General features: G+C 44.5%; 1 protein-coding gene and 1 long non-coding RNA gene across 7 annotated transcripts in view; one reads left to right on the forward strand and one right to left on the reverse strand.

The window, feature by feature from the left end:
• The window catches only part of LOC135908158 (cholinesterase-like), an 828,064-nt gene that overhangs the window by 696,235 nt on the left and 108,489 nt on the right, over positions 1-23,340 (reverse strand). The gene's annotated exons all lie outside the window — the stretch shown is intronic.
• The window catches only part of LOC135908140 (uncharacterized), a 64,777-nt gene continuing 61,040 nt past the window's right edge, over positions 19,604-23,340 (forward strand). Inside the window, exon 1 of the long non-coding RNA XR_010566221.2 lies at positions 19,604-19,957. This is a non-coding gene — a long non-coding RNA (uncharacterized lncRNA). The remainder of the gene's footprint in view (positions 19,958-23,340) is intronic.

A 23,340-nucleotide genomic window follows, 5' to 3' on the forward strand; every position in this document is an offset into this window, starting at 1 on the left:
CGCCAAGCATCGCATAATGACCGAGGAGTGCGCTCGACCACTGCGCCAGAGCCCTTACCGAGTTTCGCCGCGAGAACGGGCAACTCTAAGAGAACGATTCGACGAAATGCTGCGCGACGACATCATCCAGTCGTCGAAACGTCCGTGGGCATCCCATGTTGTCCTAGTAAAGAAAAAAGGACGGAACGCTACGTTTCTGCGTCTATTATCGTCGTCTGAACAAGACCACGAAGAAGGACGTATACCCCCTTCCACGAATAGACGACACATTGGATCGGCTCTGAAACGCTAAATACTTCTCGTCGATGGACCTCAAGTCTGGCTATTGGCAAATAGAAGTCGACCAAAGAAATCACGAAAAAATGGCCTTCATCACCCCAGACGGCCTCTACGAGTTCAAGGGTTTCCCAATAAATTAAATAAAGAAATAATAAATTCATGGAAATCAAAGTGGATGAAAAAACTTGCCGCAGGAGGGAACCGAACCCACAACCTTCAATTGGTAGAGCATCGCACGCAAAATGTGAAGGTTGTGAGTTCGATTCCCACCTGCGGCAAGTTGTTTCTTCATCCACTTTAATTTCCATGAATTTATCATTTCTTTATTTCATCTATTAAGCACAAGTAATTTCCCCTATGCTATCCTTGATATTGTTTGTTGGCTTCTTATCATATGACTAATAAAAATCGGGACCCTCTGTTAACACCCTCTCCTCGTCTATTACATAACGAGGGTCTCAAATCCGACAACATTGATGCCTTCAGGTAGCATGTGTGGGTTTATTTACCAGTTGCCTGCACCCCAAAAAAAAAAAGATCATGTTCTCGTCACGCCTGCGGCAAAAACGACGTTCCACGTCCACCGCTAAGGTATGTAAGTGGTGGCGCTCGCTAACGTTTCCAGGGTTCTACTAGGACAAATAACTACCCCAAAAAAGCGGATGGGGAAACAGCACCGCGGTAGCTCAATTGGTAGAGCATCGCAAGCGAAATGTGAAGGTTGTGGGTTCGGTTTCCACCTGTGGCAAGTTGTTTTTTCATCCACTTTCATTTCCATGAATTTATCATTTCTTTATTTCAGTTATTAAGCACAAGTATTTTCCCCTATGTTGTCCTTGGTGTCATTGTTTGTTGGCTTCTTATAGTATTGACACGTTTACTTATCTTTATCGGGCAACCGCGTTTCACTGCCCAACAAATGTAGTCGGACAGCGTGGGACGCGCCTGCATGTATCCGAAGTTTCTGGAAAGTTATCGATGCTTCTATCCGCTGTCTGTCACCGCCGAACCTTATGTTATCTGATTTCATGACCTGACGCGAATGGTGTACAACTTTCTGGAAGGCCGTTATTTAGTGAGGCAAGTCTAGCAGTGCTATTAGAGGAAGCAGCGGGCCGTATATGGGATGTAATAGGGCTCGGTGAGGTTAGGAGGACAAAAGAAAGTGCTGAAAAGCGGGCACGTCCTGTGCTACCGGGGCTCAGCGGAGAAACGAGAACTAGGAGTCGGGTTCTTGATAAACAAGGATATAGCTGGTAACATACAGGAATTCTACAGCATTAACGAGAGGGTGGGAGCTCTTGTTGCTATCTTAATAAGAAGTACAAATTGACGGTCTTACAGGTCTACGCTCCTATATCTAATCATGATGACCAGAAAGTCGAAAGCTTTCATGAAGACTTGGAATCCGCGATGGGTTAAGTCAAAACAAAATACACTATACTGATGGGTGACCCCAATGCCAGGGTAGGCAAGAAGCAGGCTGGAGACAAGTCAGTGAGGAAATATTGCATAAGTTCTAGGAATAGCAGGGGAGAGTTATTAGTAGAATTTGCAGAAAGGAATAATTTGCGGATAATGAATACTTTTCCCTCCAGCGTGATAAGTGAAGGTGGACGTGGAAGAGCCCGAATTGTGAGAGTAGAAATGACATAGGCTTCATATTCTGCGCTAACGCTGGCATTATACAAGATGTGGACGTGCTCGGCAAGGTTCGCTGCAGTGATCATAAGATGGTAAGATCTCGAATTAGCTTAGACTTGAGGAGGGAATGGAGTAAACTGGTACGTAAGAAGGCGACCAATGAGTTCAATGAGATCAAAGTGGGAAAATACAGGATTTCCAGATCAACCTACAGGAGAGGTATTCGGCTTCAACTCAGGAAGCTGACCTTAGTGTTGAAGCAATGAACGACCATGTTATGGGCATCATTAAGGAGTGTGCAAAAGAAACCGGTGGTAACCTCGTTAGACAGGATACCGGTAAGCTATCGTAGGAGACTAAATATCTAATTAATAAACGCCAATGTATGAAAGCCGCTCACCCTACAGCTAGAATAGAACTGAGAGAACTTTCCCCGTTAATCAACAAGCGTAAGATGGCTGATATAAGGAAGTATATTATGGATAGAATTGAGCAGGCTCTCAGGAACGGAGGAAGCCTAAAAGTAGTGAAGAAGAAACTAAGAATAGGAACGAATCAGATGTATGCCTTAAGAGACAAAGCCGGCGATATCATTACTAATATGGATAAGATAGTTCAAGTGGATGAGGAGTTGTATTGAGATTTATACAGCACCTGTAGCACCCACGAAGATAATGGAAGGGGGAATAGTGTGGACGAATTTGACATCCCACAAGTAACGCAGGAAGAAGTAAAGAAAGTCTTGTGGGCTATGTAAAAGAGGAAGGCAACTGGACAGGATCAGGGTGCAGCAGACGTTTGCTGGATGGTGGGCAGATTGTTCTAGGAAAATGGCCACCCTACTATATACGCAATGCCTCATGTGCTCGAGCGTGCTGGAATCTTGGAAGAAGGCCAACATAATCTGAATCCATAAGAAAGGGGACGCCAAAGACTTGAAAAATTATAGACCGATCAGCTTACTGTCCGTTGTCTACAAAGTATTTACTAAGATAATCGCCAACAGAATGAGGTACACCTTAGACTTCTGTCAACCAAAGGACCAAGCAGGATTTCATAAAGGCTACTCAGTAATATACCATGTTCATACTATCAATCAGGGGATAGAGAACTGTGCGGAATATAACCAACCCTTACATATAGATTTGATTGATTACGAGAAAGCGTTTGGTTCAGTCGAAACCTCAGCAGTCACGCAGGCATTACGGAATCAGGGTGTAGATGAGCCGCATGTAAAAATACTGAAAGATATCTATAGCAGCTGCACAGCCGCCGTAGTCCTCCATAAACAAAGCAACAAAATTCCAATAAAGAAGGGCGTCTGGCAGGGAGATACGATCTCTCAAATGCTATTGACAGGGTGTTTACAAGAGGCATTCAGAGACCTGGATTGGGAAGAATTGGGGATAAGAGGTAATGGCGAATCCCTTAGTAACTTGCGATTCACCTATGATATTGCCTTGCTTACCAACTCAGGGGACGAATTGCAATGCATGGTACTTACCCTAGACAGGCAAAGCCGAAGAGTGGGTCCAAAATTATTCTGCAGAATACTAAGGTAATGTTTACTAGTCTCCGGAGGGAAGAGCAGTTTACTTTAGGTAGCGAGGCACTGGAAGTGGTAAGGGAATACCTGTAGTTAGGGCAGGTGCTTGACCACGGATCCGGATCATGAGAATAAATAATCCGAAGAATAAGAATGGGCTGGGGTGAGTTTGGCAGGCATTCTGCCATGAACCGCGTGATCATGAACAGCAGGTTGCCATCATCCCTCAAGAGAAAACTGTATAACAGATCTGTCGTACCAGTACTCACCTACGGGATAGAAACCTCGAGGCTTACGAAAAGAGTTCTAATTAAATTGAGGACGACGCAATGAGCTATCGAAGGAAGAATGATGGGTGTAACCTTAAGGAAGAAGAAAGAGAGCAGATTGGATGAGGGAACGAACACGAGGTAATCACATCTTGGTTGAAATCAAGAAAAAATATGGGCATGGACAGGGCATGTAATGAGGACGGAAGATAGCCGGGGGTCATTGAGGGTTACGGACTGGATTCCAAGAGAATGGAAGCGTAGCAGGGGGCGGCAGAAAGTTAGGTGGACGGAGGAGGTTAAGAAGTTTGCAGGGACAACATGGCCACAATTAGCACACGACCAGGGTAGTTGGAGGAGTATGGGAGAGGCCTTTGCCCTGCAGTGGGCGTAGCCATGCTGATAATGATGATGCTGTTGATGATGATGATGAAATCATTCTAAATACATGGGTGTTTTCGCATTTCGCCCTAATGGAAATGCTGGTCACTGCAGGTTCCGCTACTACGGAATGTTAAAGCCGGATAGCGCTTGAGGTTGTGTCACTTGAAAAAGAGGAATAAACTACAAACATGAACCTAATTCACCTTAAAACATTTTGTGCGCAAACAGGTGCGAAGAATAGGAGCAACACAAGGACGAGCGCTTTCTAACAACTGGTTTTATTTTTGAAGAGCTTAAATGCCTACAGATCTGCGCGATCTAGTCAACAGAGCACGTCTATGGCTCATATAACAACACTTGTGATAAAAAGACGTGGACCAAAGCCACCCGGTCTACATAAAAGCAGTAGGGCGCATGAAGCAACCACTTACAATAAGATGCGTTAAAGATGTGATGATAGAAGTGAATTTTCTTTATACAACAATGAAACAGAAGGATGGCTGATGCATTTTTCTTTTTGTTTTTCAATCCAGTGTGCTTCCACAATTTCTCTCGCGGTTTGAGTCCTATGCCTATACAAAATCTCGGTGCTACTACGACAAGGTGAGCAATTATGTTAATGGCAATGCATTGCCAAATGCGTACTAGGGCGACCTTTTAGACTAGACAAGTGTTCCCTTAACCTCTTGTTAATGCATCTCGCAGTCTACCCTTCGTACACATGACCACACGTCATAGAAATCTGGTAAACAACGTTCTTCGCGCAATAAACAAATTGGTTCTTGCGCGGATGTTTAACACTACATTCTTTATTTACACCATCCTTACTTTCGAGATTATTTTTAAACTTAGAACACACACTACCTATATTGTTTTTTGCCGAAAATACCTTTTTTACTCCGTAACTACGAACCATCTTTTTTAAGTCTGTGTGAAAAGCCGTGCACATACAGAATCACTGAAATGTTGGAAGCTATATCCTTCTGCCTTTGATCCTTTGTGCATTGTTCTTTACCCTTTTTATGGCTTTTTTTTTTCATTAGTCTAGCGCATGAGCCAGCATCACAGCGAGCGGGTACCGAGCCTTGCTCAACCTATCAACTTGCTCAAAAAGGGCAATGTTTACAGTGTGGTGACATGACTTCAACAACGCTGACCGGAAACATGAAATGAGTATCCTATTCTTCACAAGCCTGGAATGGTTTGAAGCACAGCTCATTAGCGGTTTTCCAGCTCGGGGCGAGAATGACCAATACGCAGGTTCCGGTAGGAATTCTAACTTGACATCAAGAAACTGTAGCTTATAATCTACCGGTACTTCCCAAATAAATCTTAAGCCCTTGCCCAGAGAATTGAAGGCTTCTACAACCCTATTCCTGAAAGCACTCTGGTCTGCATGATAGCCTAATATCAAGTAGTCTTCGGCATATCTGTATACCTTATTTCCTACACCTTCTCAATCTTTGGTCAACTCTCTGACTGTTAATAAAGGGACAATCAGACATCCACCCGTTCGTAGCAAGTGCTACGAACGAAGTGCTCTCTCTATGCTTCCCCAAAAAATGCTACTGAGGATTGGAGCTACCTTTGACCCGATGCACACACATGAAGAATGGTAGGTGTAACGTTAAGGGATAAAAAAAGAGCAGATTGGGTGAGGGAACAAACGTGAGTTAAAGATATCTTAGTAGAAATCATGAAAAAGAAATGGACATGGGCAGGACACGTAATGAGGAGGGAAGATAACCGATGGTCATTAATAGTTACGGAATGGATTCCAAGGGAAGGAAAGCGTAGCAGAGGGCGGCAGAAAGGTAGGTGGGCGGATGAGATTAAGAAGTTTGCAGGGACAACATGGCCACAATTAGCACATGACCGGGGTAGTTGGAGAAGTATAGGAGAGGCCTTTGCCCTGCAGAGGGCATAACCAGGCTGCTGATGCTGCTGCTGCTGCTGCTGCTGATGATGATGATGACACACCCCTTGCCTGTATATACGTTTTGCCACAGAATCCTACATGTGTATTTGCTAAACAAAAATGCAGAAGTTCGAGAAAGGATTCAACAGAGATGCCGCACGTGTTGCAGAATGACATCTCGTCATTCTCATTTCCTATGCAATCTTTAACACTGCTTATTAGGGGCCCATGCGGTAAGGAATAGTAGAGATCTTGAACATCTATGCTGACTCCCCAGCTGCAGTTTGTACTGTCTGATGCCAGAAAATTCACGCCTTCAGAGTTTTTCAATAAGTACGGATCCTGTACTTCTAAGGAATTCAACATTTTTTGCAGTAACCCCGCGACCGGAACCTGTCAATACCCTCACTCGGACACAATTGGCCTTAACGAAATTCCTTGCTTGTGTGTTTTTGCCGTAAAAAAATATCTCCAATTTCATTCCTTTTGAGTTCTTTTCATGTGACGCAAGTTTTACTTCGTCACATTTCTTCAATAGCTCCACCGCCTTCATTTTCTCGTTTTCTGCATTCACATCACATTTCTTAAAGAACTTGTTCACCGCAAAAAAAGCGTTTTGTAAACAACAATCATGTGGTGCAACAACTAGAAAGCCTTCCTTGTCTGCTCGAACAACACGCAGATTATTTTCAACCAAGTACTTAGCAGTCCTATCAACATTTGGTCTGGATCTATCGCTTACCGAAGCTTTCGCCACCACGTCGACACATTCCACCACACATCGTTCTTTTCTATCTCTGGTACACACCTGGCAATGTCCCTTGTAAGTGCTAACCTGTCGATGATGCCGATCCTTGGTTGCACGCAGAGCTTTGGCCCCAACTTGAGTACCTGTTGATGCCGTTCTTGCACCATGCACCCTCTAGTAATAGAAGGCGTCGCTCTGGTACTTCCCTTTTCTTCTTCTTCGGCGATTTTCGACGAACATTGTTCCATAATAACTCATTCACAATATTTGCCTGTCTGCACCAGTCCCGCAAAGCCTTCACTTTGAAAAGACCATCGGAAGCAGACGAACAGGCCACCTTTAGACATTCTTTAAAATGTCTAACATGTCTCCGGCTCTCTGATCACAAGATCTTCATTATTCTTCTCCCGTGTCCTACAGAGGGGGACAACCATCCGGTCACCAACAAAACCTCAGCAGGGCATTTTCCAAGTTTCAAGACCAGCTTAACACCCGTGCTCTGCACTCGCAGACCACGATAATAGGCAGCTGAACTGCTGGGTTGTTTGAGCTGCAGTTCGGACAAGTAGAAAGAGGGCCGGAAGAACTAGAAATCAACTGAAGCATAACAGCAAGTCGGCCAAGCTGGAAAAGATTCACCTTAAAGCTTTTTGTGTGCAAACAAACAGGGATGAAACAGGGACCTGGTATTTAAGCAGATTGTTCTTCAAAAATAAACCAGTTGTTAGAAAGCGCTCGTCCTTGTGTTGCTCCTATTGCCCTGTTCGTCCCTGTTTATTTGCGCACAAATTTTTAAAGTGAATCTGTTCCAACTAGGCCGACTCGCAGTTATGCTTCATGAACCTAAGTTTCTTTAGCGAACTAACAAGAGTGCGATGCCCTTGGTCGCGTCGAGAGAACAACCACATTCGTCGCGTGTCGTACCAGTACCAAGGATAAAGACCAAGAAACAGGAAACCATGAAAAATAATATATATTGATTGTTCGGTTAACCTAACCATTCTAACACCAAAAAACAAAAACACAAATACAAAAAACATGAATTTGGCGCGCTGCTTCTGCCGTGCTAAGAAAGACGCCCTAGGGTGCCTCGGTGCGCGGCACCGCTTAAGGTGATGCCAGCTTTTGAACCAGTCGACGCCATCTGGACCGGTTTCTGGGCACTCCCTCCGCCATTGTGTTCAGCGCATCGTCCTCGCCACACGGCTTCCTTGCAATAAAAGTTCATTTCTTTTACAAAGTGCTAGCCGGCAAACCGCGGTTGGAGCACTAACATTCTATAAAGTCAAAGAGCATGAGGAGAAGCATGGACAGATATTCTGCGCCAAAACTGTGGAACTGGGCTGTACAGGAAGCAATATGGGTTAATTTGCTTTCGTGTTTCGTGATACTTTTGAGATTCATGAGGTGTTTGGTAGTTTTTCCTGCCTGTTATGCCCTGTACAAGAAACTTCCAAGTACGTCGCACGTGAACGTTGTCATCTGGCCTATGTGTCGGAGTTCACGACACATATCCGGCACATCAAAGGCACCGACAAAAAAGGCAGCTGATTCGCTCTCAACTGGCACTTGTACATGAACTGCGCATTGGAAACCTCTAGCTCGGATGAAGATGGAAGACCCTGAACTGCAAAAGCTGCTCGGCCATCTCCGTGCCCTCCGTCTACAACTCGTTCCTCCTCACTTTGTGCCTGGCTCGCTGTGGTGGCACATGTCAACGGCTGCACTTCGCTCCTTCATTCCCGCTGCTTTCCGTCGTGCATTCTTCCAGTCCATTCGCGGCACCTGCCATACCAGCATGCAGATCCCTTAGCACTTCGCTACACAGCCAAGTATTAACACCGATGTTCACCAGTCGGCACGTTCGTGCCTCGCGTGCCAGAACACCAAAGCGGCCCGCCACAAAAAGACTCCCTAGCAGTCTTTCTTGCCAGCAGGCTGTCTCTTTGACCACGTCCATCTCGGCACTTGGTTGGACCACTTCCTCCCTCTCACTACTACCAGTACATTCTAACAATGATCGACTGCTTCATGCGTCGGCCCGAAGCCATGTCCATACCGGACATCACTTCGGAAATGGTCGCCAAAGCCTTCGTTTCAGCATGGGTTTCGAGCTTCGGCTGCCGTAGCAGCGCAATGACTGATCACGGCCGGCAATTTCACTGTACTCTCTTTACTTCCCTCAGCCGCCTGTCTGGCGCTCAACACTCCCGTACCACTGCAGATCATGCCAGTGCCAGCGGCATGGTGGAGCGGCCATACCGCTAGCTCAAGGCTGCTCTCACTGCGCGCCTTGATCCGGAGCACTGGGTCGACCACCTTCCTATGGTGATTCTGGGCCTACGCGCTCTCCTTCGTCTCGACCTTGGCTATTCTCTAGCCGAACTTCTCTATGGTGCACCTCTGCGGCATCCTGGAGAGTTCGCTCCTTCGGGCCCCTAACCCAAGCCGCTGCAGCACCTTCAAAGCATACAGGGCTGCATTCAGCAACAGCGCCCCGTCCCGCCTCCATCTACGGACCACACCACCTTGGTGCATTCGGACCTTGCGTCTTCGACCCACGTTTTTTCTCAGACGAGACGCTGCAAAGGCACCTCCCACACCCTCCTGCTATGGGGCATACCGTGTCCTCCACAAGACACCAAAGTCCGCCACCATCCTACTGAATTGCCGTGAATAGGTAGTCTCATTAGACCATCTGAAACCGGCCCACGTCAAGATACCTCCCCCGGAGCTCCCCGCGGATGTCATCGCTGCATGCAAACCGAGACAGCAACGTCTCCATTTCGTCGACGAGTACAGTTAGCTTCGTCTCCACTTCGTGGACGAGTATTTCTAACGCCCACCGACGCCGATACGCGCAGACGCAGACGCTAAAGGCTGGCGCTCTCGGTCGGCACTGCTAGTGATGAAAAAGAAAGGTTGGTTGGCGCAAGCACAGCACTTGCTAGTGCGTTCTTATAGCCTGCTACACTGGTATTCCTGTCCGGCGCTGTGCTGCAACCCCTTCGTTTGCGTGAGTAATATGCCTCCTAACTGTGATAGAAGTTGCAACATTGCTTATCACTTAATTATCTGCATTAGAAAAAGCGATGTCATGAAATGATTCGTGCACATATGTATTAAGTTTGTTGGCGCGCTTTCTATTACGGCTCAAGTTGCCACTATATCAATGTATATGTAATGCGCATTCTCTCTTTTTACTTATTTGCTTGCAGAACTTCCTAAAAAACAAAGGCCACCGAGGGTAACGATGTGCCCATGCGCCTCCATTCCTGAGTGATGACGCAACCACACAAGATTCATCAAGAGAAAAGGAGGACTCCCTTCACTCAACTACGCAAGAATTTAGATATGCTGCTACTTCAGCAGACACGATGTGCGCTGAGAGATCCGGGAATAGAGAAGACGTCAGCAATGCTTATAAATGACTTTTTTCGATTTCCGAGGATGTGCACCTTAAGGAAACCGCATTGACTAGTGCGACCGATTCATTTGATTCTATGGCGGCAAAGCTTACAATATTCCAAACCTTACAGTAGCCCACAGTAAGTTAAAATACACACCCGTCGTGGTTTCTAAGTGGCTATGGTGTTGAGCTGCTAAGCACGAGGTCACGGAATCGAATCCCGACCACGGCGGCCGCATTTCGATGGGGGCAAAATGCGAAATACTAGTTAACTTATATTTAGTTGCACATTAAAGAACGCCAGGTGGCCCAAGTTTCCGGAGTCCCCCACTACGGCGTGTCTCATAATCAGCAAGTGACTTAGGCACCTAAAACCGCATAATTTTTTATAAGTTTAAACATTCTCCATGTAATGCCTCCGAGCCTTTAAGGCTTCAATAAATGAAATGAAACATCATGACAAATCTAAAAACAATGTGAGAAATCTACAGAAACACCTTCTCAAGCTTCAAAAAGAGGCAAATAATCTCTCACGAAATATGAAGTTCTTAAATGAAGACCAAATTCTTGGCCTTTTCCTGGAGGCATCATTGTTTCCGGATTCGAGACCCTCGTTATGTAATAAACCAGAAGAAACGAGGCTAACCGAGGGGCCCGAGTTTTATTATTCACGTCAAAAGAAGCCAAGAAACACTGTCACCAAGGACAACATAAGGGAAATTACTTGTGCCTAATAAATGAAATAAAGAAACAATAAATAAATGGAAATGGATGAAAAAACAACGATTGCACAACGATTGCACAACCTTCGCTTGTCGCGAAGGTTGTCGCATTTCTTATGATATGACTAATAAAAATCGGGCCCCACGGTTAACCTCCTTTCTTCCGGTTTATAACGAAACAAGGGCCTCAAATCTGGCAATATTGATGCCTTCAAATAGTACATGTGGGTTTATTGACCGGTTGCTTTCAACCATAAAGATCACGTTCCCGCGACGCCTGCGGCAGAAAGGATGTTCCACGTCCTCCGCCAAGGTATGCGAGTGCTGGCGCTGGCTAACAATCCCAGAGTTCTACAAGGAAAAATAAATACTCAAAAAAGTGGACGGGGAGACGGCGCCACGGTAGCTCAATTGGTAGAGCATCGCACGCGAAACGCGAAGGTTGTGAGATCGTTCCCCACCTGCGGCAAGGTATTTCATGCACTTTTATTTCCGTTTCTTTATCGTTTATTTACGTCATTTATTAAACACGAGTAATTTCCCCTATGTTGTCCTTGCTGTCGGTGTATGTTGGCTTCTTGTGACATGGGCCTTATAGTGTGATCGTGATGACGTGATAGCCTCTTTTAGGCGTATGAGAGCAAAATAATGCGCAGACACTTCTGTTCAGAATGACGCCTGTATTACAAGTCATAGATGTTATGTGACCAATTCTAACACATAAGGGTGATGGTTTGTGCTGGTCAGCTGTCCATTTTACACTGTGGGATATAGTGCGAAGCGGGACAGGAGACACAGGCTTGTCCTCGTTTTTTTCTGTGTCCCTGGTTCCGTTTCGCGCTGTACTAGACAGTTTACCATTTGTTTATAATTTGTCTCTTTGTACCGGTGTTTTTCATAGGATTGAAAAAGCGAAATTGGTCATCCTTCATAAAGAAGGTGCTGAGGTAGTCTTCAGTAATTATAGGCCCATATTGATTTTACCAATTTTTTCCAAGGATTAAAACGTATTATCTATGTGCGTCTTCTTATATTTTTCTAACAAATATGGTTTATTAACTAGTAATCAGTTTGGCTTTAGAGAAATATCGCCTACCGAAGTTCCATTTCTCAAACAAGAAGTACATTCTAAAAACAACATCTAAAAAAAGAACTTTCTAAATGAACTTTGTATATATAACACCGAAAGCTTTGAAAATATGTTTCTGTTTCCGAAGGTGCCTCCATTAATCTACACCAGAAAAATAAACTACTCACTTGTACTATATTTGTTAGGGGTATCCTAGTGTACGCAAACGTCTATTGGTTTCCATATACTAATAAACTAATACCAGTGCTAGAGAGGGAGCTGGGAAATTTATTTACAACGAGTGCGACCTAAGTTCCTGTCCATCCCAACTAATATTCCGAGCCGGATTACTCACTTTACAAAACCATGCCAGACTTTCTCGTCTGAATGTAATTTACCAGCTGTTACATAAGATATTTTCTACAGACAGCTGCCGCTAATTTTGTAAATCTGAGACTAGACAGACATGTCATAATCATCTCCAGTCATTACGAGACTACAGGTTTAGCACAGACTGTTTCAGATTTTCATTCTTTCCACTCGCAAGCAGAGAATGGAACAACTTACCATCACATGTTATTCTCAGTCAATCACTAGAATTCTCTTTACAATGATATGAAAGTCACCTACACGCCTCGCAGACTTGACTCGTCGACCGTATTCCATTGTGTTGCAAATACCAATACAAAACTTGCGAGTTGTTGTTCTTGGTTTCTTCAAATATTCATCTCTCTGTAAAAATTGTATAATGCACAAGAAAAGCAAAAAACTATCTAATCTAATCCACCTAGTACTAGTCCTGTGTTGAAGCATATTTATGATGTACACTTGATGACTCGATGACGGTAGATGTTTCGCATAAAAAACAACATTGTAATACCTTCACTACTCCACAAGAAATCATTCCGCCAGTATACTCACTATTCGATTTGCATTTTCGTATTGTAGGTTTCTTGCCCTCCCTTTTTGGACAGTGGCAGTACGTTTAAATAAAAAAAAATCAAATAGGTAAACACAGAAAACAAATTGATGACTTTAGGAATATTTGTAGATTTTTCGAATACGTTTGCGGGACCAACCACACGACAGTTCTAAAACTCAGAACTGACGGCGTGGGAGTTATTTCGTTTATTATCTGCTTGCTTGCGCAACCACATTCAATATGTGGTTATTGGCGACCATGATTTGTCCTGTTATATTATTACACGGCGTTCCTCAAGGTAGTCTGCTTCGTCCTTCGCTATTCAATATTTATGTAAATGGTTTTATTGAAAGAGATACTGAGAGTCAGTATAATATATATGCAGACGACACGAGCTCATTTCTATCAGGTACTCATGCGAATGATTTGGCCAAATAAGCCAATAAAATCTTAGAAAAGTTGCGCTCTCCATCCATTAAAAATTCTCTCCTTATAAACTCTAACAAAAGTAAGCTCATTTTCATAGCTAGCAATTAGTCTCTATCAGCGCTACTCTTGAATTAGGAGGAGATGTCGTAGAAATTACAAACCCAGTCAAAACACTGGGAGTACATTTCAATGAATTCATGTTATGGGATGCTCATACTGAGCATCTGCAAGGCAAACTTGCCCGCGTATTTTCAGTTTTCACTAAGAACATTTTTGCGTTTATTACCTCTAAAAGCAAAGCTTGTGTTGTACCACTCATAATTTTCATGCAAATTCAAATATTTCATTTTGATGTGGGGCAGTAGGACACACAAAAACATCATGAAGCTCTCAGTTGTGCCGAAGAACGCGCTTAAAGCAATAGCTGCCGTGCCTTACAGAACACATTAAGAAGCACATGTCCCATCATTCGCTTATGCAACCCGTATGATTACGGTCTTTTACAGCTACACAAATCACAGTTTTAACACGGCGTATTTTTACCTGAAGTTGCTAACCTCCACACCAACATTCGCTACCACGTTACACGACACCGTGAATACTGGTCTGTCTCTAACTCACGTATGAACTATGGTTTGAAGCCTCTAAACTATACTGTGTCTTCTTTGCTAAACAGGTTTGACTTGCATTAGCGCAAGCTCTTGGGCCAGTTGGTGCATGATGAACTTGAAAAAGGGGGTACCAGACAAACACAAAGGACGCGCACACAAGGAAAAGGCCTTAGACACGGACGGACGCTGGACTTTCAACTGTATTTCATTGAAATAAACATTGCCGCACGTAACCTCCAACGCATGCGCCTCTTCAACTTCTTCCAAGACATGTGCACAAATAACACCTCGAAGTTACATTACCATGTGAAAACAGCCAACGCATGCGCAACTTCCACTCCTCCCAAGACCTGCGCATGAATGACAGTTTCTTATAAATCATATTTTACATACTCGATAGGTATTTATTTATTTATTTATTTATAGTACCCTCAGGGCTTGCAATGAAGCATTACAGAGGGGAGGGGCTAATTATTACAGATAAGTATGCAAGAAAGGAGAAAGGAAACACGAATACTAATCAGATGACAACGGATAGTAAGCGTAAAAATAACTCGAGAGCGACACAAAAAAGCATAATGCGGTAAAAATACAATTATACAAAGAAAAATGGAAAACTTCAGTAATACAGATTAAATATAAATACGTGGTGTATAGGACAGGTTAGAGTGAGACAATAAGCACATAATGTTAGAAAATAAAGTATAATACAATATACAATGTTTACAGATTAGGTAGATAATAAAAATAAAAACTTATCAACAATACTATTCAGGAGAAAACGGAATTGCTTCGTTATACATTCACATCAAGGCATACTAGATAATATTAGTAAGTGCCTTACGGAAGTTATCTGTGTTAGTTATACAGACTAGTGGATCCGGTAGGTGATTCCATTCCTGGCATGATTTTGGAAGAAATGAAGTACCATAGGTAGACGTTTTGTGGAATGGGATGTTCACCTTGTGACGATGGTCCAAGAGTGCAGAAGTAAAAGAGGCTGGTTCGATAAAGCGTGATTTGAGCGTAGGAATTAAGTGGTATATTTTATGGAACAGACAAAGGCGAGCGATTTTTCTGCGTTTGGAAAGGAGAGATATGTTGAGGGCAAGTCTGATGCTAGTTACGCTTGCTGTGCGCTAGTAATTGTTAAGAATAAAACGAACGGACCGATTCTGCACTGCTTCTAAGCTGTAAATAATGTTAATTGATGAGGGTCCCATACTGAGGATGCATACTCTAGATTAGGCCGAATGTAGGTGACATATAGCTGCTTCTTCAGGGAAGAAGGTGCGAGTGAAAAATTTCGTTCAAGATAGCCCAGCATGTGGTTAGCTTTTGATGTAATGTGTTCGATATGTCATTTCCATGAGAGATTATTTGTAATGTGCACTCCAAGGTATTTATAACATGATACTGATTCAAGTGTGATTTTGTTAAGATGGTAGGTATAAAAAGATACTTGGCTGCGTGAGATTTTAATGAATTTACATTTTGAAGTGTTAAGATTCATGTGCCAGTGGGAGCACCAGGTTGTAACGTTATCAAGGTCTGATTGTAATGTAACTATATCAGAATCATTAGTTATTTTTCGGTAAATTACGCAATCGTCGGCAAACAAACAAATAGAGCTAGTGATTTGATTAGGCAGGTCGTTAATATAAATGAGGAAAAGTAATGGCGCCAACACAGAGCCTTGTGGTACACCCGATTCTACTGGCACCTCTGGTGAGTCATTGTCATTGATGGTTACATATTGGGTACGATTACAAAGAAAGCTACAAATCCATTTGAATATTAAAGGGTCAATATTTAAAAGGCTTAGCTTATAGATAAGTAACTGGTGATTAACTTTATCAAAGGCTTTAGAAAAGTCTAAAAAAATACAGTCCATCGCAAAACCCGAGTCCAAGAACGCATGCAAGTCATTAGTGAATGTTATTAGTTGTGTTTGTGGGGATGTGGGGAATTCGACGCGCCATTGCGCGGGCGCATTTCACCCATGTCTGTAATCCAAGCCACGTCGCCCTTGCTCCGAACCGGTTTTTAGCGGTGGCGCTCCACTCGCGATGGTTCGCGGGTGAGGGCGGAGCTAGTGACGTCACGCAGCGGCCCCTGGTGGCTACTGCCGTGACGGTACCGGCTCTCTTCTGCCTTCGGACAGCACCCGGTACGTACGATGCTCTCTCTCATCCGCCGACACCTTTGTGACTAGGATTGAGCTCACGCACGGCGCCTTTGCCCGTGCGGGGAGCGCGTACCTCGTGTTGTTTCCTATCTCGACGCTAAGCCGAAGAACGGGTGCCTAGTGTTCGCGCGAGGTCGTACCACGCCGAGCCGCACTCATCGGAGGCCCAAGCCGAAGGAGATTGCCCGAGCTCTCGCGAGTTGGCCCATTGGTTATCGCGAGAGCAAGTAGCATAGCCGCCGAGACTTTTCCTAGCGGCGCGTCCCAGCTTGAGCCTGTGCTCTCGCAGCGACGTGCTACAGGCGCCCCTAGCTGTATTTTTCGCCCTTGGTGCGGGACCCCTTTGGTTTCCCGCCGTCCCGGGACCGGGCGTTTGTGCAGTGTTGGGTGCCGTTGGAGGCAATAAACGGTTTCCTTCATTTTAGGGCAATACTGTGTTTTTGCGTGCGTCGCTCGGTAGCCCCTTGTGGCCTGAGCTCGCGCACAGCGGCGCTAGAGGCTGACGGCTGACGCGGCCCTGTGGCTCGCTAAGCTCGAACCCGCGGTGGTCGGTACTCCTGTGAGACCCGAAGACCCCACATGTTTCACAAGAAAAGGATTTTCTGAAACCGTGCTGATAAGGGCTAAAAAAATTGTTTGATTCCAGAAAGTTTACAAGGTGAGTGAAAATGATGTGCTCAAAAATTTTGCAGGGTACGGAAGTTAATGAGATGGGTCTGTAATTCAAAGGGTGATGTGGGTTTCCCGATTTAAAAAGCGGGGTAACCTTACCTTCCAATCAATGGGTAGGGTACTGTCGTTAAGTGATATAGTAAAAATAAAGGTAAGTATGATGGAGCTGTATTCTGCAGTGTTTTGGAGAAACATGGAATTAATACCGTCAATACCACATGATGATGACCGCTTTATCGTGAAAATTCTGGCTCAGATACCTGCTGGGTCCAGGGTAATGGGATCCATCACCGGAATGTTAAGGGATGTAAAAGGGGGATAGTCACTTAAATTTTCTGTGCAGAATGAATGGGCAAACGTGTTGTTTAGTACAGAAGTGCGAAGATGATTCGGAACTTGATCGCCTGAATCGTTTACGAGACTTATAGCGCTATCTTTGGTACATTTCATAACGTTCCAAAAGCGTTTTGGGTTAGTTTTTAGCAAAGACGGTAGGGTTGAGTTAAAGAAGTTAAATTTGGACGTCTTTAAAGCGCTTGTATAGGCTTTCGCAGCGGATGTATATGCTAACCATCGATCAGCGTTTAATGACCTTTTGGCGGAACGAAAAAGTCTGGATTTTTTGTTGGATAATCTTTTCAGATGGATATTGTACCAAGGGGCGTTAGAAGACTGACGAATTATTCTAAGTGGAATATATTTGTAGATAACATGCATTACTGTAGTTTTAAAAGACAACCACATTTCTTGAACTGATAAGTCCACATGTGTTATAAGGAAGTAGTCAAGAAAGGATGATAGCTCAGAGTTTATAGCGTTAACGTTAGCCTTTTTGTAATCCCTAATATACTTGGTGCGTTTCTTTACTTTTGTAGGCGGGATGGAATTGTTAAAGTGTAAGATGTCATGGTCGCTTAGGCCAGGCACGTGGGTTACTGGTGAAACCTTATCAGCATGAGTGGTAAGAATCAAGTCGAGCAACGAACTTGTAGTAGATGTGACGCGTGTTGGTTTGATAACGAGCTGTGCAAGGTTAAAATCTACACAAACGTTAAGAAATCATGTAGCCTCTTCAGATGTCGGATTAGAAAAGGGGCAGGAACGCGACCAGTCGATAGTGGGGAAATTAAAGTCTCCTAAAAGAAACATAGGTGATCCAGGAAATTGAATGGATATTTCGCTTAGGGTGTCAAGAATTTTGTCTGCAAAATCACTATCGGGATTAGGGGGACGATAACAGACCCCTATGATTATTTTTTTGAAACCAATAGATAGGCAGCACCAGAGCAATTCCAAATTAGTAGTTACATTCAAAAGGAATGATTCAAAACTAGAGTTAATAGCAATTAAAACACCACCGCCTATTTTATCGGTGTGGTCTAGCCGATATACAGTAAATTTCTTGTTGCATTGGAAGAGCTCGCGTGTCTCTATTTTGTTAGAAAGCCAGGTTTCCGTTAGTACAACAATATCAGCTCCGGTATCGTTAATTAAACTGTTCAAACTATCTCTTTTAGGAAAAACGCTCCGAATATTAGTAAAGATTACGGATGCTGTTGCCGATGGGCCTCCACCCCTCTCGTGAGCCTATTTATTTCCCGCATAGACACGTCCAGAATGCGTTGCTCCTGGGGATATGGCCATAGCATTGCTCGTTTGCTGCCAGTGTTCACGTCAATAACGGAATTTTCGTCGGCATTGAACATGTAGCACTTTCCTTCCGAAAATAGTCTTTTGTAGTTTAATTTGAAGTTAGTGTTCAAGCCTCTACCGAATTCCAAAAGTTTCTTTCGAGCGTGACGTGTGGCTTCGCAAAAGTCTTCGCTTACGCTGATGCCAGTTCCCGCTAAAGACGACCGTTTGGAGAACACCAGCTCTTTTGTCTTGAATGTGGTAAACTTCACCACTAGAGGCCTATTTTTGCCGCTGGCAAATTTCCCGATTCGATGTGAACGCTCTATACTATCAAGTGGTAAACGTATATCCAGTTTGTCTGAGGCGATAGAGATAATTGTTTCTTCGCACTGACGCGCATTCTCAGACGGGCCATACGGTATCCCGAAGAATATAAGATTTTCTCGTCGTGACCTGTCTTCGGCATCGTCAAGTCGCCCACGAAGCGTGGTGGTTTCTCGCTGCACGCGTTTTATATTTTGACATGTATGACTCACTTCTTGCTGCAACGTCTCAAAGCCAATAGTCTGACATTGTAGAGCTTGTAGGCGTTCATTCATATCGGTGATGCTAAGTGTGATGGACTGCTGTGAAAGTTTAAGCTCTTCTATCACCTGTGACATACTGGTTTGGTTTGTTTCAATGCGAATACAACGCGCGTTTGTTTCTTTTACAGTTTTAAGCAATTCGGCCATAACGTTATCATCCGGACCAGGGTTTTGCTCTATGTCACCACTCAACAACAACAGTAATTTGCAAAAAGAACCACACACTGCTTCTGGGCATGGAAGCACAATTACAAAGCGGTCTTCAGACCTGAAACATTCAGTAGGCAGCATAGAAAAATGACCGACCTGCACAAATAGGAAGATACGGTATGAGACTGTCACCCTGCTTGTACTTCCATGCCCACTGGTGACGACACGGGAGATGTCCGTTTTTATGCTTGGCGATATCTGGGTTGACGTCACTCTGCCTAGGTGGCAGTGCTGGCAGTGCCCGGGAAGGGCGTCAGGCGTGTTCCAAGTGTGAAAGCCAAGATGCTCACGGATAGGTGGGGGCGATTGCACCCCGTTGACGCGCCTGGAAACTGTGTTCGTCGAAGAAATGCTGCTGAAGACAACGTCGGGGGCTGCCGGATTCCTACCGCATTCGGTGAGCATCGCCAGAAACTGCACAAATAGGAAGATATGGTATGAGACTGTCATCCTGCTTGTACTTCCATGCCCACTGGTGACGACACGGGAGATGTCCGCTTTTATGCTTGGCGATGTCTGGGTTGACGTCACTCTGCCTAGGTGGCAGTGCTGGCAGTGTCCGGGAAGGGTGTCAGGCGCGCTCCACGTGTGAAAGCCAAGATGCTCACGGATAGGTGGGTGCGATTGCACCCCGTTTACGCGCCTGGAAACTGTGTTCGTCGAAGAAATGCTGCTGAAGACATCGTCGGGGGCTGCAGGATTCCTACCGCATTCGGTGAGCATCGCCAGAAACTGCAATAGCAAGATACGGTATGAGACTGTCATCCTGCTTGTACTTCCATGCCCATTCCGTTCCTTATCCGTTAAAGACAAAAACGTATCACGGACACAAATTTATTTCTCATTTTCAATGTGAAAAGCTTCTAAGATTTCGCGTTCGTATCTGCTCTTGCACTTCCCTAAAATGGTCACACGACCGAACATTGGCGCACTTTTTTGCACTCATTGCAATCAATAGGGCACAAGTTCACAAAAGGGCACAACTTCGCCCAACAGAACGCAAGTTTCGTTAATCACAGTTTTGCTGCCTTCTTTACCTAAAGACCCTGCATCTACGCGCCACCGCCAGCCAGGTTAAGTACCGCCAACCTACCCTTCTCCTCCACGCTCCTCTACTTCTCACCTCCTTAGCTTCCGGCGTAAAGCGGAACTTACGTAGCTTCAGCTTACTGTTCCGAGTGGAAGTGACGGTATGTTTTTTAGCATTGTTTACTTTCGCGTCGATAGAGAGCTGCGGTTAAAACTGTTAATGCGATTCCACCCAAGAACCACCGCCTATCGTAATCGGCGATCTGGTCGTGTTCGCTGCTTCACGTCAACCTGCGACGGCTTGTGCCACGAGAGACAACGTACAGTGGAATGTAGTGCCTGGGTGCTTGGAGACCACTCCCGTTTTTCGTGCATTTGAAAAACAGCGACCGCAAACTACTACTTCAGCGGAATACAACAACTTGTCCCCTTTGAACTCTTCTTCTTTGGAAGCATAAATCCCCTCCAGCCAGCACGTATGGCTGGAGGGGATTTTAGCGACGGAGTTCGCGACGCCAATTCGTACGGCAGACGCATAGAGTTCATGCTGTTGATTCTGAGTTCGAACTTGTCTCGTACGGTAGATCGAAGGTAACGAACGTCTCAAGTGCGTGCACTACTTGAAGAACTGCAATGACGCGAAGCCATGAAATATAACAAGTTCAAATTTGCGTGGAGGGCATTCAGTGACATGGTGGAAACAAGTGTGCTTTTCTTGTGTGATATGAGCGGAGGTGTGCAGTGAATTGGTGCGTGCGCACGTGTTGTAACGCGTGCAAAGGTGTACGACGAATTGTGTGGATGACGCGAGCAGATGCGCACTGCGAATTGTGTTAGTGTTGTGACGCGAGCAGATGTGTATGGCGAAATATGTTCGTGTGTTGTGGCGTGAGCAAAGGTGTACGGCGAAATGTGTGTTGGAAGGTGAAATTACGATGGCAATTTTTTTTTATTGTGAGTGTTCAGGAGGCGAGCACGGCAGTATTTCGGGTGGTAGGCGTGTCATACATCTGTTGTCGCGCTTGTATCCGTCCCTGGCCTAAGTGCTAAAGCATTTCCATCCACGCGCCACCGAAGTTTTATGCCGGCAGGAGCGAGGATGGAGGGGCTTTTAGCCTTACTTACTCAACTTTACTCAAAGCGTTCAAATTTTGATGTACGGCAGTTTAGTTATTGGTCGAAAGTACATCTGCGTTTTTGGTGAAGTGAAGCAGCGTTAATTTGCTGAATGCTTTAAGAGCTACCCAAGCTTTGTGAAGTAAATGTGAAATTGGCTTATACCTACGGCTATTGTATGAACAAATACTAACTGATGCTTTTAGCATACAGGGCTTGGACGAGAAGCAGACATGAAGCACACAAGTGCCGACTTACAAGTTTATTTTGAAGCATGGGACCATATATAGAGACAAAACCCTATTTTACATCACGTATGCACAACCTGCAGTCATTTTTTTGTGATCATGCAAGCCCAATGGCTCCTTGCGAGATAGAGCAATAGACTGGTTTGCCGCACAGTGGAAATTATCAAGGCAGAATCCATCGACCGGTTAGGCAATACCTGTGTGGCAAAACCGTCTACCGCTCTATCCCTAAAAGAGCTGTCATACTTGCATAAAGTGGAACAGGGTTGTGCCTTTACATATGGCCCCATGCTTCAAATTGGCCTACATGTTGGGCCCGTGCTTCAAACTAAACTGTTCCAATAACCCATACAGGCTTCTTTCATCATTGAAGCTTTTCGCGCATGGCAGGACAAGAAAGTCAGTACCCATGTGCGTCATGCCTACTTCTCGTGCTAGTCTTGTGTGCTAAAATCTTCAATCATGTCATATTAACATGCCCAAGCAGCCACGTCAGTCAACATTTTTTAATGCTTCGGCTACTGTTGGGTGGATGACAAACTTTCCCTTTCACAATTCTTCCTCTACCTTGCCGTCTTCCACAGAACTGATTTCCAAGTGCTCTGTTCTGCAGTGCAGGGCCTTAAAATCCAATATGTTCTGCAGAAATCATCTAGCTAAACGAAGTCTTATCACAGGGACCATTGCTCTCCGCCTGACATAGCAGAATAGTGCAGAGGTTTCCTTAGTAAGCAGACCTCGCAGTTGAAAAATTTGTCTCTCTAGGAATCGGAACTTCGGTCCCGCACCCTGGTCAAATGCGTTCAAAGTAAAGCTGAACTTTGTGCAAAATTATTGCAAGACCAGTACAAAATTTCGCATTTATTTCACTTTTCAGTTCAAAGCATACAGCTTGTAGAGCAATCCATAAGACCACTGATCTCATGTATGTCACTTTGTAACATAAATCTACAGTTGTACATTTTGAAGAGTTCCTGCAACAAGTGTTGAGAATGCTAAAGTGCGTGTCATCTGCTAGAGAATGCTGACAAATGTCTATAGAACATCATTAGTATATTGCTTTTCCTTCCCTGCATTTTTTTTACAATTGCCAGTATTTCATAAAGCATTTTAAAGATGTTGCATATAGCCCACTTAGGTACTAGACTAGATAGCAACAAACCGACAGATTTCGTGTATTGCCCTAGTGGCCAGTTTATTTTTTTGAACGGTGCTCCCGCATTCTTTTCGGGCCATTGTTTTGCAATACCTTGTGAAGGCTCGATCACAGACAACAAGGCGCCCTATTCGTAAGCTCTGAAATAATAGAAGTGAGGTGATACCAAGAGGTTTTCTCTCCAGAACTGCATGTCACGATTGGCGTGCGTTTATATTGAGTAACACCGCCCGGTGTTACAAAGGCCGTCTTCTCGCGGTCCATGTCTGCAGCCATCGGCCAGCAGCCGAATGAGGGACAGTGGAAGAAAAATACTTTGCGCCGTGAAAGTAGTCAAGGATGTCATTGATGCGTGGGATAGGGTAAACATCTTTTTACTATGTTGTTCAAGTGCCGGTAATCCACACAGAAGCACCAGGCTTTGTCCTTTTTAACTACGGCTACAGGTGATGCCTACGGGCTGGAATATGGCTTAATGATTCCTTGAGGAAGCATCTTTTCTACTTCTGTTTCAATCACTTGAGGCTCATCCAAGGCCAGACGGTATGG

Source organism: Dermacentor albipictus, chromosome 1, assembly GCF_038994185.2.
Source record: "Dermacentor albipictus isolate Rhodes 1998 colony chromosome 1, USDA_Dalb.pri_finalv2, whole genome shotgun sequence".
NCBI classification, from domain to species: Eukaryota; Metazoa; Arthropoda; class Arachnida; order Ixodida; family Ixodidae; genus Dermacentor; species Dermacentor albipictus.